This window comes from Chionomys nivalis, chromosome X (genome assembly GCF_950005125.1).
Source record: "Chionomys nivalis chromosome X, mChiNiv1.1, whole genome shotgun sequence".
Classification (NCBI taxonomy): Eukaryota; Metazoa; Chordata; class Mammalia; order Rodentia; family Cricetidae; genus Chionomys; species Chionomys nivalis.
In genome coordinates this window covers 98,185,896-98,202,388 of record NC_080112.1, presented here as the reverse complement: position 1 = coordinate 98,202,388, position 16,493 = coordinate 98,185,896, and positions in this window count along the sequence as shown.

The window sequence follows — 16,493 nt, the reverse complement described above, 5'->3', positions numbered from 1 at the left end:
TGTGCGGCGGGTGGGCAAGGGGCAGACAGATAGGCACACCATGCAGATGGGTTTGCTGCAAGCTGCTGGGGTCCGGAAGCAGCCAGTCCCGAGTGGGGATAATGCACGAAACCATGGCAGTAGGTCTCCATGTGACAGCAGCCAGCAGGCGAGAGAGATGGATAAACATACCATACAGAGTAAAGTTAAACATTTATTAGGTGGGTTATGGAGGGGAAGGAAAAAGGGAAGAAGGGGGGGAGAGGCTGCCTCTGTAAGAGAGGGGACAGGAAGAGGAAGAGTGTGGCTCTGAGGCTGCAAGCAAGAAGGGAGTGGGTGTGGCTTGTCTCTTAAAGAGACAGAACAGGGGCTGGAGAGATGGCTCAGAGGTTAAGAGCATTGCCTGCTCTTCCAAAGGTCCTGAGTTCAATTCCCAGCAACCACATGGTGGCTCACAACCATCTGTAATGAGGTCTGGTGCCCTCTTCTGGCCTTCAGGCATACAGAGACAGAATATTGTATACATAATAAATGAATAAATATTTTTTAAAAAGAGAACAATCATTTCATTCCCAGCTCCTTTTTTATAATAAAAAGCAGGGGATTAGGCACCACAGGTTGAAGGAATTGGGACAGCGGATTCTCAAGACTGCTTCTGGCCTATTTGTGGGCATGTCTTTGGGGGGTGGGACCTGAGAAGGCTGGGTGCTGGCCACATCCTGGCATAGCTGGTCTCTTTGCTCCTGTCCGGTGTTTGTGGTATGGAAATGTCTGGTATCTCTTACACCTGGTTAAGGTTAAGGTATTGGCAGAACAGAGGACAAGGTTAAATTAAGGGGAAAAAAATTTAGGACCAGGGAATTGAGGGGGATGTATCTGACCTGTTTAAGGTGGATCCTTCAATTCGGCTCTCTGGAACTCACAAGAATTTTTTGGGTTTATGAAAACAAGTTTTAGACACATACATTGTATAATGACTGTGACATAGTTTTGTACAATGAAAAGTACTTTTAAAACTATGCAAGGCAGTATGAGAGAGAAATTTGATCTGAAATTTATTTGGTGAGATTATCCTTTTAAACTGACAAAACCTCTCAGCTGTCAAACTGCATCAGAGATCTTTGAGAAGGATAAGATTTCACTTGAATTACTGATTAAAAAATGACAGAGAACTTGGTTGGCACCCAGAGCTACTACTCTTTAGGGTCCTCCATGGTCACTGAAGGTCGCATTTGCCTTTGCTGTTTAGCACAGGGCCTGCCAGGCTCCAGAAGATCCTGTGGGCTAAGAAATCTGTAGGAAGACAGGCCTACCTTGACCTGAGCAGCTAGGCTGTTGATTCCAGTGATTCTGTCCACATCAGGAGATCAGCTTAGATGAAAGTTTTTTCCAATGGTCAGTGCTTGGCAGTTGAAGCAAATTGCGGATGGACGTTACTGTGTGTCCTTTTTTCTTTCATCTTTTTTGGAGGAAGCAGAGTGCTGCTGCTAGGAGCCAACTTGTCTCTTTTTGTTATGAAAAGTTTTTTAATAATTAAATATTTAAATATCACATTCCTCAAATCTCTGAGAAGTTGAGGGCTGTTTATTAGATATAACTACAGTATAGAATTTGTCTGGAAGGCTGGGTCTGAGCTTGACTGTACTGGCTCTTAACAGGTAAGATTTACACTCGTAAAAAGGCAGAAAGAAGAAACTGCTTGCAATAGAAGGTTAATGGCAGAACTGACAATAGTAGGGAACAGCTTAATATATTTTAAATGAGGTTTGGATTAAATATAAGGTATATTTGTGAGAGACTTAAAAGTACATACCAGTTTAAAACACGAGACTTATTGTTTTTGTAGTCTGAAATGAGATGCAATGAACAATTATAACAGTAAGTATAGGTGCATTTAAGTTACATGTAGGAACACATACATACATAGAGTGAATAGGAATTGGGGAAAGTGGACGCTCTTGGTGGGCCCTACCAAAGGCATGGCACTGGGCAGAACAGACATGTAACAGAGTCAACAAGAGGAATTTAGTGAAAACCAGGAGACAAGGCAGGGTACACTTCAGTAAAGATGGGAGAACCTGGTCACCTGACCTGGCTCGGTGGTAAGGTCACCCATGTAACAGAATTAACACTGGAGAACCAGGCAGGGACTACCTTAGTAAAGACAGGAGAACTTGGTCACCTGACCTGGCTCTCAGCAAGATGGCAACAAAGTCACCTGACCCCAATCAAAATGGCAGCGGTCACGTGGTGTATGAAAAAGCCACATTTTTGAGCTGCAGGGATTTTAAACTTAGTAAGAGAGACCTAGAGGTGTGATATGCCCTGTGGCTGAGCCGCCATGCCACAAGCCGCTAAACGGAGCAAAAGGCTGGAACCGAGAAAACTGCACCATGCTACGGCTAGAATTGAAAAAAGCCGGGGGATGGACATGGATGGTTGCTACCCACAGCTGAAATTGTGAAAATCCACAAACACCACTAGGCACACTGTGAGACGTCTCTCGACTGTGGCGGGGTGTGAATCAGTGTGAACACCACAGGGAACCGTAGCCTGGGTGTCCCCTGACCCCGGGTGGGGTGCTATGGCCTGGCTGAATCTGGTCAGGGTGACTCAGAAGCCAGAGAGGCCAGAGGCCACTCTGAGCGGCCTTTTACAATGAGGGGAAAAAAAAGAGAAGAAATGGGAAAAAAAAGAGAAAGAATCTGAGGGACCCTGGGTCCCCAGTTGAATGCACCACACAGAGTTTGCAGTGCTAGAGCGGGCTGACTAACCCGGGTCAGTCCAAATACAATTTTAGTTAAGGAAAGCAACCATAACAGAATGGTGGAGACTCACCAATCGAAGCCTGGAAGCTGGTGTTGGGAGTAGGAAAAAACCCTGGTTAAGGATCCCAATATCTGGAGAGGAAACGGAGTGGAAGAGTCTATCTGAGTGGTGGCACCAAAATGTAATGGATTTGCAGCTGCCCGGCAGGCAGGGAGCAGTGGGTCCCAAGAGCAGCCAGTCCCGGGCAGGGCCTGGGCACACCACACAGCAGGTCTCCAAAGGTGGCTGGCCCCTGTTTTATATTTTTTTAAAAAAAGTCTGCAAGATCCCCAGCAGCAGTAGGCAGCAGAAATGCTGTAGGTCCCAAGTGGTGGTAGCGGGCCATGTGGCAGCAGACAGCGGGCCCTGGGAACAGCCAGTCCCAAGCAGAGATGGCTGCTGGTCCCCGAGCAGTGGCTGGTCCCAGGCAGGGAGACACATGGCAGGCGGGCAGGAGACAGAGACATGGATAGACATGATATGCAGAGTGAGGTTGAATATTTATTCAGGGGGTTATGGAGGAGGAAGACAGAAGAGGAGAGAGAGGGAGAGAGAGAGAGAGAGAGAGAGAGAGAGAGAGAGAGAGAGAGAGAGAGAGAGAGAGAGAGAAGGAGAAAGACGGAGGGGGGGGGGGGAGGGGGGAGAGAGGCCGAAGTGAAGCTGCCTCTCTGAGAGGAAGATGGAAAAGAGAGTGAGCTCAGGCTGGAAGCTGAAGATCAGCCTACCTCAGCGGATGGGGGAGGGAGTAGGTGTGGCTTGTCTCTTAAAGGGACCAGGGGCCAAAATCATAATACTCTGGGCATCCCCAGTGGCTAGCCATGTGGGCGGTGGGTGGGCAAGGGGCAGACAGATAGGCACACCATGCAGATGGGTTTGCTGCAAGCTGCCAGGGTCCTGAAAGCAGCCAGTCCCGAGCGGGGATAGTGCACGAGACCACAGTGGTAGGTCTCCATGTGGCTGTGGCCAGCAGGTGAGAGAGATGGATAAACATACCATACAGAGTAAAGTTAAACATTTATTATATGGATTATGGAGGGGAAGCAAAAAGGGAAGAAGGGGGTAGAGAGAGAAAGGGAGAGAAAAAGGGAGAGAGGGAGAAAGTTGGCAGCCTCTTTGAGAGAGGGGACAGGAAGAGGAGGAGTAGGGTTCTGAGGCTGCAAGCAGGAAGGGAGTGGGCATGGCTTGTCTCTTAAAGAGACAGAACAATCATTACAGTAACTATATTAAGAGGTTCTTTATTTTTCTTTTTTTTTATTGAAAAAAAAATTTTCCGCCTCCTCCCTGCCTCCCATTTCCCTCCCCCTCCTCCTGCCCCTCTCCCCCTCCCCCCACTCCTCTTCTCCTCCCTCTCCAGCCCCAAGAGCAGTCAGGGTTCCCTGCCCTGTGGAATGTCCAAGGTCCTCCCCCCTCCATCCAGGTCTAGGAAGGTGAACATCCAAACTGTCTAGGCTCCCACAAAGCCAGAACTTGAAGTAGGATCACAACCCCATGCCATTGTCATTGGCCTCTCGTCAGCTCTCATTGTCCGCCATCTTCAGAGAGTCCGGTTTTATCCCATGCTTTTTCAGTCACAGTCCAGCTGGCCTTGGTGAGCTCCCAATAGATCAGACCCACTGTCTCAGTGGGTGGGTGCACCCCTCGTGGTCCTGCCTTCCTTGCTCATGTTCTCCCTCCTTCTGCTCCTCGTTAGGGCCTTGGGAGCTCAGTCCGTTGCTCCAGTGTGGGCCTCTGTCTCTATCTCCATCCATCGCTAGATGAAGGTTCTATGGTGATATGCAAGATATTCATCAGTATGGCTATAGGATAGGTTCATTTCAGGTTCCCTATCCTCAGGTGCCCAAGGAAATAACTGGGGACATTGCCCTGGCACCTGGTAGCCACTCCAGGTTCAAGTCTCTTGCCAACCCTTAGGTGGCTCCCTGCTCACCTATCCAACCTTCCTTTATCTCCAATCATAAGAGGTTCTTTAAAATCCCTTAGCACCATGAAAATAGCATTTTCTGGACAGAATTATAAGGGCTTTGTTCCACCTTACTTAATTCTTCTGCTTTGTAACAGGAATGGCCCTGAGCTGCTTTAGTTTTCCACCTTGGTCCTGGTTAAATACTGAGAAATATGCTTTTCTTGACAAATTAAAAGCAATTAAATCAATTCCATACACGGACCAAGAAATCCAGAACTCAAGGGCAGGGAGCACAAACTGGAAGCTGCACAAGTCGCCACATGGCAAGGAGCCTCAACCGGGAACTGTGCCAGGGAACACGGCAGTGGGAGGCAGTGGGGCAGCAGGCATGTGTGCAGTTGGGAAATTTGTAAGTCGCTGCACACAGTAAGCTTCGCTGTGGAGGGGGTTCTACAGAAAACCACTTAGGTAAAAGCAAGCCAAGTGGGCAGGGTTGGGAGACTTTCTGGGCTGTGAACTGGTTAGGTCTTTAGGCTGTCCACCTGGTAGGTGTGGAGTCTGAATCCACATGGGCACCAGATGAAAAAGAACGCTTAAAAGAAATCCCACACTAGCTCAGAATTGAGAATAATAGATAGTTATTTATTTGGAATTATACTCACAAATCAGAATCCTCTGCTGGAATGGAAAACAGCAACCGAATCCCACAACTGGAAAAGAGGCTGGTCGCTTGTGCTCTTTACGCCAGCATAAATAGTATAAGAGGCCACGCCCAAGTGGGCAGGTAACTTAAAGCCTACTGGCAATAGGCTTTCCTTTTTTTCTTTTTTTTTTTTTTTTTTTGGTTTTTCGAGACAGGGTTTCTCTGTAGCTTTGGAGCCTGTCCTGGAACTCCCTTTGTAGACCAGGCTGGCCTCGAACTCACAGAGATCCGCCTGCCTCTGCCTCCCGAGTGCTGGGATTAAAGGCGTGCGCCACCACCGCCCGGCCTCCTCCTGTTTTATAATGCTCCCTAATTCTGGGATTAAGGATGTGCACCACTACTGCCTGGTTTCTATGGCAAGCTAGTATAGCTACTGGGATTAATGGTGTGTGTCATAGCAACCTGATCTGTAAGGCTGGCCAGTGTGGCTGTTTTACTTTGCTTATCTTCAGGCAAGCTTTATTTATTAAAATAGAAATGAAATGCTACTACAACTGCCAGTGACCCCACATACTGCCCAAGCCACACCATTGCCATCTGCATTTAGGGGTCTTAGTTCAGTCCGATGCAGGTTCCCCAGTTATCAGCCCAGAGTCCGTGAGCTCCCACTAGCTTGGGTAAAGAATTGACTATAAAGACTTTCATTAATATCGTGTAGAAGACATAAGGAAATGGAGGTTTTTAGCTTCCCCCCCTAGTGTTTAAGAACTCTTAAACTATGTTTCAGAGACTATTGGATTTTCTTTTTCTTTTAACTTATCAGACTGTCCAATTGCCAGTTAAATGATTCAGCTTGAGAGTTTACAGGGATTTTGTAGATTGTTTCCCGTGGTGGTTTGCAAACTTAAGTAGTGGATCATAATTCCCAGGAGGCTTATTCCGGTGATGTTGGTAGCCAGCCTTGGAGCTGCCAGGAGCTTTAGGGCTGGGCTTGGGAATTTGCTTTATTTTTTCTATTAGTAAAGTTTGCTCCTTTAAACTTTCAGACATGCACACTCAGGAATTTCGGTCCCTCTTTCTTTCCACTCCCACATTCTCCTATTTTCCTCTGCGTCTTACTAGCACCCCTTTATAAATCTCTTTTCTCTATTTGTATTGTTCTTTTGTGTCCTATGGAAAATTTCATCAGGACTGTCTGTGTGATCCTAAGTTTAGAACCAGCCTTCAGAGCCTCGTGGACTCACAAGTTGGTACACAATTCGATACCATGCTTCTCCCCTCCTCCTAGAATCTGTTGTTTGTGTACAGATCAGCAGCATATTGCGGGGCTGCATGGGTCCCTTCTACCTTCATAGCTGACTCTTAGGACTGTCCTGCACAGCTGCTGTCACGCTTGTGGTTCTCATGCACATAGCCTGCTTAGAGAATGGTATTTTGCAGCTCCCTTCCCAGTCTTCCAGTTCTTTTTTTTTTTAAATATTTATTTATTTATTATGTATACAACATTCTGCCTGTGTGTATGTCTGCACTCCAGAAGAGGGCACCAGACCTCATTACAGATGGTTGTGAGCCACCATGTGGTTGCTGGGAATTGAACTCAGAACCTTTGGAGGAGCAGGCAGTGCTCTTAACCACTGAGCCATCTCTCCAGCCCCCCGTCTTCCAGTTCTTATATTCTCTTCCTTCTCTCACAATGTTTTCTGAGCTTTAAGCAAGTGATGTATTTTGTCTGAGTCTGAGCCCTCACCAGTCCTTCATCCTCAGCATTTTGCGCAACCATGAGTCTTGGTCTTTATCTTCTTTCACTGCAAGGAGAGGCTTCTTTTTTTAAGGCTGAATGTAGCCTTTCCCCTGGATATAAACAGATGTTTGTAGGAGTGGTTCATGCTATGTCAGTTCATCTTGATGATTCTGATGCATATTTAAATTTGAGAGCCACTGGAATAATATTTCCCTCTTCCCCTGAACATCAGAATCATGTACAGATCTTTTAGAAAATACTGGTTCCAGGGCTGGAAAGATGACTCAGAGGTTAAGAGCATTAGCTACTCTTCCAGAGGTCCTGAGTTCAATTTTCTACAACCACATGGTGGCTCACAACCATCTGGAATGAGATCTAGTGTCCTCTTTGGGCCTGCAGGCATACATACAGGCAGAACACTGTATGTATAATATACTAATATATTCTCTCTCTCTCTCTCTTTCTCTCTCTCTGTCTCTCTCTCTCTGTCTCTCTCTCTCTCTCTCTGTGGTATGTGTTTGCATGTGTGAGGTACACATGCTAACGCATACCTGTGGAGGCCAGAAGTTGATGCTGGATTTCTTCCTCCGTTTCCATCTTCTTTTTGTTTTTTGTTCATTTATTTTCAGTAAGTCTCTTACCTTGTAGTCCTGGTTGGCCTGGAACTCCCTATGTAGATCAGGCTGGCCTCAAACTCATAGAGATCTGCCTGTCTCTGACTCCTCAGTGCTGGAATCAACCTTACTTTTAGAGGCAGAGCCTGCCACTGAATCCTGAACTTGGTATTATAGCTAGACCAACTGGCCAGCGAGCTCCAAGGATTTGCCAGTTTCTGCCCTTCCCAGGGATAGGATTACATGCATATGCCACCACACTCAACTTTTATGCAGGCACTGGAGACCTGAGCTCAGGTCTAATTGTTCACCTAGTAAACACTTTACCCACTGAGCCATCTCCCAAACCTCTAGTTCCATTAATGCTTTGGGTTGTGATTCAGTATTACTTTGTTTATTTTGTTATTGAAGCTTTTCTGGCATTGAACATAATGTTTTATTTTGTTTTATTTTTGAGAAAGGGTCTCATGTAGCCCCAGCTGGTCTTGATCTCCTACTCCTATATCCTAAGTGTTGCTGTTTTATGGTATGCTGGGCATTAAACTCAGGACTTTATGCATGCTTAGCAAGTGCTCTACCAACTGAGCTACATCCCCAGCCTTAATTGAAACTTACTTTTAACTGACACATAAAATTATATACACATATGAAGTACATTGTAATGGTTTGATACCTGTGTGTGTGTGTATTTAAATATTTACACTGGGGTAAATATGTATGAATAAAATATTTTGTTGTCGTTGTAGTGAATTCATTCCAAGTTCTTTCTTCTCTTCTTTCTGAATTGTCCATTATATTATTATCTCTAGTCGTCCTACTGAGCAATGTAATACCAGAATATATTTGATGGCAGCCTTCTGAGAAGACCTGAGATAGAGTACCCATCTCAGCATATATGGTGTCTTGATCTGGGGACTTAGCTATAATATAATACAGAAGTTGTGCCAAATTTGGGGGTGATTTGTTATTTGGCACTAGGTAACTGATACATCATTTACAGAACAGAAATGAAACAACTTCCAGATCTTTCTCAGTCTTCAAAGGCGAACGGATGCTGCTTCCTCTCATACTTTTGTTGAGCAGTATTTGTGGAATGCCTCCTAATGGCTAGGCATTGTGTTAAGCTCCTATGGGAGAGAGGTAAACTACCACACACAGTCTGACTTCTGCACTGGTTTTCAGAGTCTCGCAAAAGAGAGAACCAGACACGGTTCATGAAATGGAAAACCTTTCCATGCTGTCAATGTGAACATTTTGTTAAAAATCAGCGAAGACTTCATTCTGGTCTGGCTTACGTACAGGTATTTCTGAAGTTCTTGTCTAGTTCATTTTAAGGCAACCCTAACTTACCTTAGGATGTATTTTCTACTGAAATGTCCACTCTGTGTTTATTTACCTCATATGCCATTCTGCCGTAGAGGTAGGTTTTTTTTTCTGTCCTCCCCTCTAGCCTCATTTTCTCACATCCATAAAAGTGTTTTGCATGTATGAAGAATGATAGTGATTTGATATTAATTGTGGATTTGTTAATCTGAGTGCTGTCATGATTTTCTCTTGTTTTGGGGAAGTGTTTTTTCGTGCCATTAACATGTTTACTTTTTAGATCTCTTTGTTTCTTTCTAAAGTATTTAGATTATAATAATGAAACCTAATAAGGTTGTAAGTCCTAATCATCACAAGGTAAACAATAAATATATTATGGATGTTCTCCACTAGTTTTCTTAGGAGATCATTTTTCAAAATTTATGCAAAGTATCTTGCTATTTTATGTTTATATAATATTTTACAATAATGTGCCAAAACATATAGAAAGGCATCACAAACGGGCCACAAAGTACCATGCAATTAATTACTGCTTATGGTAAGAATGAACACAGTAGCGTATAAATTTAGAGATGGCTGTGTGCCTGCCAAGAGCAGAATGGTTTCATAATGTTGCCATTAATTTGTAATTAGTCAGTATTCTTGGTAAATCATCCTTGGTCAAGTTTGTCCATCAGTGTTAATTCAATTTATTTCACGTGCATTTAGGAAATTTCCTTTTCAGCAGTAACTATGAGAATAACTTAAACGAGACAGGCCTCAAGATATTTATGCCCCCCACTGGAAATATAATCATTTAAAAAGCTAAGAAAATTAAGATTGGTGCTGTAGTACTTATAACAAAAGGGTGTAGCCCAATGTGGGCATACCGATTTCCTTAATTTCTGAGGTATTTTCAGCTAAAACTTCAAATTAATTATCTATTTTTCCCTATGTTAATGCATATATTTCTTTCTTTCTTTGATTTTTCAAGACAGCGTCTCTGTGTAACCTGGCTGTCCTGGAATTCACTTTATAGACCAGGCTGGCTCACACTAGGAGAGATCTGACTGCCTCTGCCTTCCAAGTGTTGGGATTAATAAAGGTGTGTGCCACCAATGCTCGACTAATATTTCTTTAAAAATATTTAGTATTATCCTCAGTGTGTGCCCCAGTGGGATCTTGGATTTGCAATCCTCCTGCCTTTAGATTGTGAGTGTCTGGGGTTCCCAGCCAGGGCCACCAGACCTATCTTATCTTCAGTTCTAAATTTTCTACTTCTTCTATTTTATGGATATTGTGTGAGTCTTTTTCTTTTGTTTCGGTTGCTGTTTTGACACAACATCTCATAATTTTGAATTTCTGCTCTTCCTATCTCCACCTCCTATGTATTGGTATTATAGGCATACATTGACATATCCATTTTAATTTTTGTTTGGAAATATCACACATGCATATAATGTGCTTTGATAAAAACCAACCCCTCCATTCCCTTTCCTTGAATTTTTTCCATATATACCCCACCACTTTCTTTCTCTATTTCTTTTTTTAAAAAAAATATTTATTTATTATGTATACAATATTTTGTCTGTGTGTATGCCTGCAGGCCAGAAGAGGGCATCAGACCCCATTACAGATGGTTGTGAGCCACCATGTGGTTGCTGGGAATTGAACTCAGGACCTTTGGAAGAGCAGGCAATGCTCTTAACCTCTGAGCCATCTCTCCAGCCCCTCTTTTTCTATTTCATGTGTTCTTTTTTGAAAAACCCATAAAAAAGAAGAGAAAATTATCCCTTACATTTTTGTTTCAATTCCTCCTGCACATAAAAATAATAAATGAAAAAAAAAACCAACATAGAATTTATTTAATGCTACCTGTTTGTGCATGCCTGTAGGACCATCTCCTGGTGCCCGGGAAGCCTCTCAGGGCCCTTATCTCTCCCTTTCCCAGTAGCCATCAATTGTCAATGTTGTCACTAATATAAAATGGGTACTTTTTCTATTGCTGGAATAAGTATAAGTTTTTAAAAGAAGATTTGACGCTTGTGTATGTGTGTGTATTTATGCCATATGCGTATGGGTGCCTGCATAGGCCAGAAGAGGTTGCCAAATCCCCTGGAGCTGGAGTTACAGGCACGTTTGAATTGATATGGGTACTGGGGTCCAAATTCAGGTTCTTTAGAAGAGCAGCAAGTGCACTTAACCCCTGAACCATATCTCTGGCCCTGTAAAGTATAAGTTTTGATGGTCTTGTTTATAGGTGTGCTCTCTGGTTAAGGACTGTTACATATTTGGCTCAAGTTTGAATGAACTGAGGTGAAAGGAAAGGATGCAGCTTGTCTGTTCCATAGTCAGACCTTTAGCTGGATAATGACTCGGTTTTCTCAACAAAAGTTTCAAGGGAAACAGAAAGGCAAGAAGATTGTGTGCTGATGGTTGTGGTTCTCTCCGTTAAGAGATACTTTAAGGGCTGGGTGTGGTGTCACACACCATTGATCCCAGCTCTTGGGAGGCACAGCCAGGTGGATCTCTGCGAGACTGAGGCCAGTCTGGTCTATGTAGTGAGTTCCAGGACAGCCAGGGCTAAAGTTTTCTTTTTTATTGTTATTTTCTACTTTAACATGTTTTTTGTATGCGTGTGTGTGTATAGGTGTTTTGCCTGCACCACATTTGTGCCTGGTGCCCATTTGGAGGACAAAAGAGGGCTGCCAGGTCCCCTACAAGTGGAGTTACAGACAATTATGAGCCCCCATATAAGAGTTAGGACTCCAACCTGGATCCTAGGGAGGAGCAACATGTGTTCTTAACCACTAGGCCGTCTCTGCATTCCTGGCTCTTTTGAAATGTGAAGATGTTGGCCTTTGGAGAGGAAAGGAATAGTAATATGGGTGAGTATTGGGGAAACACCTTGGGTGCTGTTGAGAACTTTATGGTGCTTTATACATTTGTAATTTGTAGCAATACATTCATTCAACTGTGAAGTTATTTTCTCTGTACCTTTATGTATGTGTTGTAAGAGATAGCTAAGTGTGGTAGCACATATTCCTATTCAATAGTCCCAGACAGCTGAGAAGTTCAGGCTGGAGACTGATTGATCAAGCCCAAGATTTTTTTTTTTTTTTTTTTTTTTCGAGACAGGGTTTCTCTGTGGTTTTGGAGCCTGCCCTGGAACTAGCTCTTGTAGACCAGGCTGGTCTCGAACTCACAGAGATCCACCTGCCTCTGCCTCCCGAGTGCTGGGATTAAAGGCGTGCGCCACCACCGCCCGGCAAGCCCAAGATTTTTAAAAGAAAGAGAAGAAAGAAAGAAAGAAAGAAAGAAAGAAAGAAAGAAAGAAAGAAAGAAAGAAAGAAAGGGAAAATACCCTAAATCTCAGTTGAACTTGGTGTCCCAGACCTGTGATCCCAATTCTACAAAGGATGAAGCAGGAGGATTAAAAGTTCAAGGACCGAGGAGGCTACAAAATAAGTTCAAGTCCAGCCTGGGTAAAGCAGTGAGCTCCTGCCTTAATAAGTAAAAAGAGGATTGTGGATATAGCTAAATGGCAGAACACTGCCTAGCATGTGCTAGGTCCTGGGTTCAATTCCCAGTGCCTCCGGAAAGCAAGCAAGCAAACTGAAATAGCTATACATCATTTAGCATTTTTGACCTGCTTTCACCCATTTTTCATGACGCCTAAAACATCTCTTGTTTAAATCTCCTGGTGCCCGGCTTCTCTTTGCACCCTTGCCCTCACATCACATTTTCGACTCCTTTCTTTGGTTCCCTGTTGCAGCATACTAGTTACACTAAGGTATTATGTCTGCTTGTCATTTCATGCTGGAAAAATCTTAAGTCTCTCTTTCTACCTCCCTCTCTCCTCTTCCTCGCTCTCTCTTCCTCCCTCTCACCCTCTTTGAGAAAGAGCGCCATTCTGTAGCTAAGTCAGACCTAGAACTCATTTCCTAGCCCAGGTTAGACTCAAACTTTTTTATTAAATTTAATTTTTAAACAATCTTTTCTCATTTTACATACCTATCTCAGATCTCACTCCCTCCCCTCCTTCCACACCACCCACCTTCCCCCCACCCTAGACCCCCTCCACTCCTCAAAGAGGGTAACGCTTCACTCAAAATTTTATCAATCTTCTTTTTCAGCCAATCAGGTGCTGGAATTTCAGGCATATGTCACTGCATCTGGATGTAAAATTCTTCCTTTCCCTTCCTCCCTCCCTCCTTTCATCCCTTCGTCCCTCCCTCCCTCCTTCCCTTCCCCCTCTCCTTTTCTTTCTTTTTCTGTTTTTATTTTTCTAGACAGGGTGCTGGGGAGTGCTACACCACCATGGCCCAGCTGAATGGAAGATTCTTTTTTTTTTTTTAAATATTTATTTATTATGTATACAATATTCTGTCTGTGTATATACCTGTAGGCCAGAAGAGGGCACCAGACCCCATTACAGATGGTTGTGAGCCACCATGTGGTTGCTGGGAATTGAACTCAGGACCTTTGGAAGAGCAGGCAATGCTCTTAACCTCTGAGCCATCTCTCCAGCCCCCCTGAATGGAAGATTCTTAAAAACAAATAATGTTTAGCTTCTCATCAGAGCTTCACAGAGTACAGTATCTAGCATTTAACAAATATTTATTAAGAGAATGAACTGTATAATTTCTCACATTTTTACACATCATGGAAGAAACCAGTATTCAGGGCTAGAGAGAAGGCTCAGCAGTGAAGAGAGACAAGAATGCTTTTGTGCAGGTCCTATGTCAAGTGGCTCACAACAGTCTGTAACTCCAGCTCCAGGAAGATTTGACACCTATGGCCTCAGGACATTTGCATTCATATATACATACCCACACACAGACATGCACACATACAAATGATTAAGATAAAGCCTAAAAATTAAACAGTATTCAGAAAGGAAAAACCCACCCACAGTCAAACAGCTACTAAATGGCTGAGCTAAATTTGGAGCTCTACCCATCTGGTTATAAAACTAATGTTTTGTCTTCTACATTGGCAGCTTATTTAAACTTCATGGCTTTAAGCTGTCAAGAGTTAAACCAGTCATATCTATTTAGTAGATGCAGCAGCAGAGGCTCAGAGAGATTCTGTAATCTGGTCACATTGTACGCTCTGTGCTTCAAAGTCAAGTTCAATTCATTCTTAAAGCTGTTGCTCTGCCTTTAATCCCAACACTCGGGAGGCAGAGGCAGACAGATCTCTGTGAGTTCGAGGCCAGCCTGGTCTCCAGAGCTAGTTCTGGGACAGGCAGGGCTACAGAGAGAAACCCTGTCTCTGAAAACAAAACAAAACCGTGAATAACAAGAAACCTTTGTCCATGATACTTCACCACAATGTCTTGAAACCATCAGGTTGCCTACAATCTGTCCTGAATATAATTACAACATTTTATTTGATGCTGTGGTGCCCCAAAGTGTCCTATACCAACCCTATTTTACGCCCCACCCCATCTTTTAAATGAGTCTCATGTAGCCCAAGCTGGCCTCAAACTCACGATGTAGTCGAGGCAGGCCTTTAACTCCATTCTCCTAGGTTCACTTTTCTGAGGGGTGTGTGCATCATGACACCTGGCTGACTTTGCCTCTTTTAAGCTGAAATCATCTCCTGATACCTTTACAAACGGGATTTTTTTTTTTTTTTTGGAAACTTCAGTTACAGACAGGGTTTATGTAACTCTGCCAGATTTGGATTCAAATTTTGTCGCTTCCTCCCTGACACACCATTTCTTGTTCTGTAAAATGATGTCAATCATAACATTTACCCCATGCTTTTATATTATTTTATATATAATTATATTGATTTCACCTTCCCTCCAGTTTCCCTCATTGTGCTCTTTAAAATTTGTGACCTCCTCCTCCTCCTCCTCCTCCTTCTTCTTCATCATTCATTAATTTTTTAAAAATATTTATTTATTTATTATGTATACAATATTCTGTCTGCGTGTATGCCTGCAGGCCAGAAGAGGGCACCAGACCCCAGTACAGATGGTTGTGAGCCACCATGTGGTTGCTGGGAATTGAACTCAGGACCTTTGGAACAGCAGGCAATGCTCTTAACCACTGAGCCATCTCTCCAGCCCCTCATTCAGTTTTTGTATGGAAATCATTGCCTGATGATAAAATCCTAATCGTGTCATTATCATTGGTGATATTGCTTGAGATTCTTGTTTTACAGAAGAGGAAAGAGTGGCATACAAATGACATTAATAATATTTGCCTTGTGCTTTTATATTACTATTTAATAATATTATTACACCAATATTACTGATGTCTCGCTGAATAGGTGAGGTTCAGGTCCAGTGAAAGAGATGCTGTCTCGAAAAGTAAAGTGGATAGTGAGGGGAGGATACTGGGCGTTGACGTCTGGCCTCTACACATAGCTATGCGTGGGTGCACTTAGTTCCATGGAGAATGATCGATCGAGTCACCTAAGACAGGGGAATACCGAAGATGAGAAATTCAAGCTTTTGACCTGCAAGAGAAGATTAAGAGACTCATGTACTCTTGGCCAAGGGACCTGGCAGTGCAAAGAGATATCTCTGAACATGACACTGAATGCAAAATGGTTGCCTTACAGATTCTTGTTGAACACAGTCAAATGGCTTATGGCTTATCAAGTTAAAATGTGATGTTCTTTAGGCAAAACCACTCACTCTTTAAAAACCCAAATCCTTCCCCTTCAAACAACATTATTGATAACAATAGATTTACCTTAATACAAAGACAAAAGAAGGGAGGATCACCAAGACTGTCAAATAGATCTACCCCCATGGATTTGATAAGCTAGACTTTTTGTCCTTGTCAAGGTCCGGCTGAAGTCCAGGAAGCATAGTCATATCCATCACACATTTTACAGGTATGTCCTCTTCCCGAGAACAAGATGCCATTTAGCCCAGGAGTTTCAGGTTAAACAAAAAATTCTACCCACTGCATGGTAATATCTTTCAAGGTTTGTTCTGAGGGAACAACATAAAGATTTAGTTCCTTTGTAAATTTATTGCCAACAGGACACATCAACAGAATTATTCCACTTCTCCTTTATTTCCTTCCTCTGTTTCCTTCCATCTCAGTGACTCCCTCTGCTTCGGTTAGTCTGATACGGGACTGAAATTCTATTCATAGGCAATTTACACATTAAAATTTATTTCCTAGAATTTCCGTTTAAAAAATGGATAGCCTCCAGGAAAAAAATGTACCATTCCATTGCTTCTTAATACAGCACTTCTGTAAGTATCTGGGCTCTGTCTTTCATACCTGAAGGGGAAGAGTATGCTAATAAGTAAAACATAGTGACGTGTTTAAAATTTCTCATTGGCACTGCTATATTCCAATGTTCTTATTACCCATTCATAACCAAACAACTTGGCATCTGAGGGGGAAACAGATTCAGATTCCTAAGCTCCATACCTGGAGAGATTGATCTGGCTGGTCTATAGGGCCTAGGAATCTGTATTTTATGCCTTCCTCCGGGTGACTCTCATGCTTGTCTTCCTCACACTAC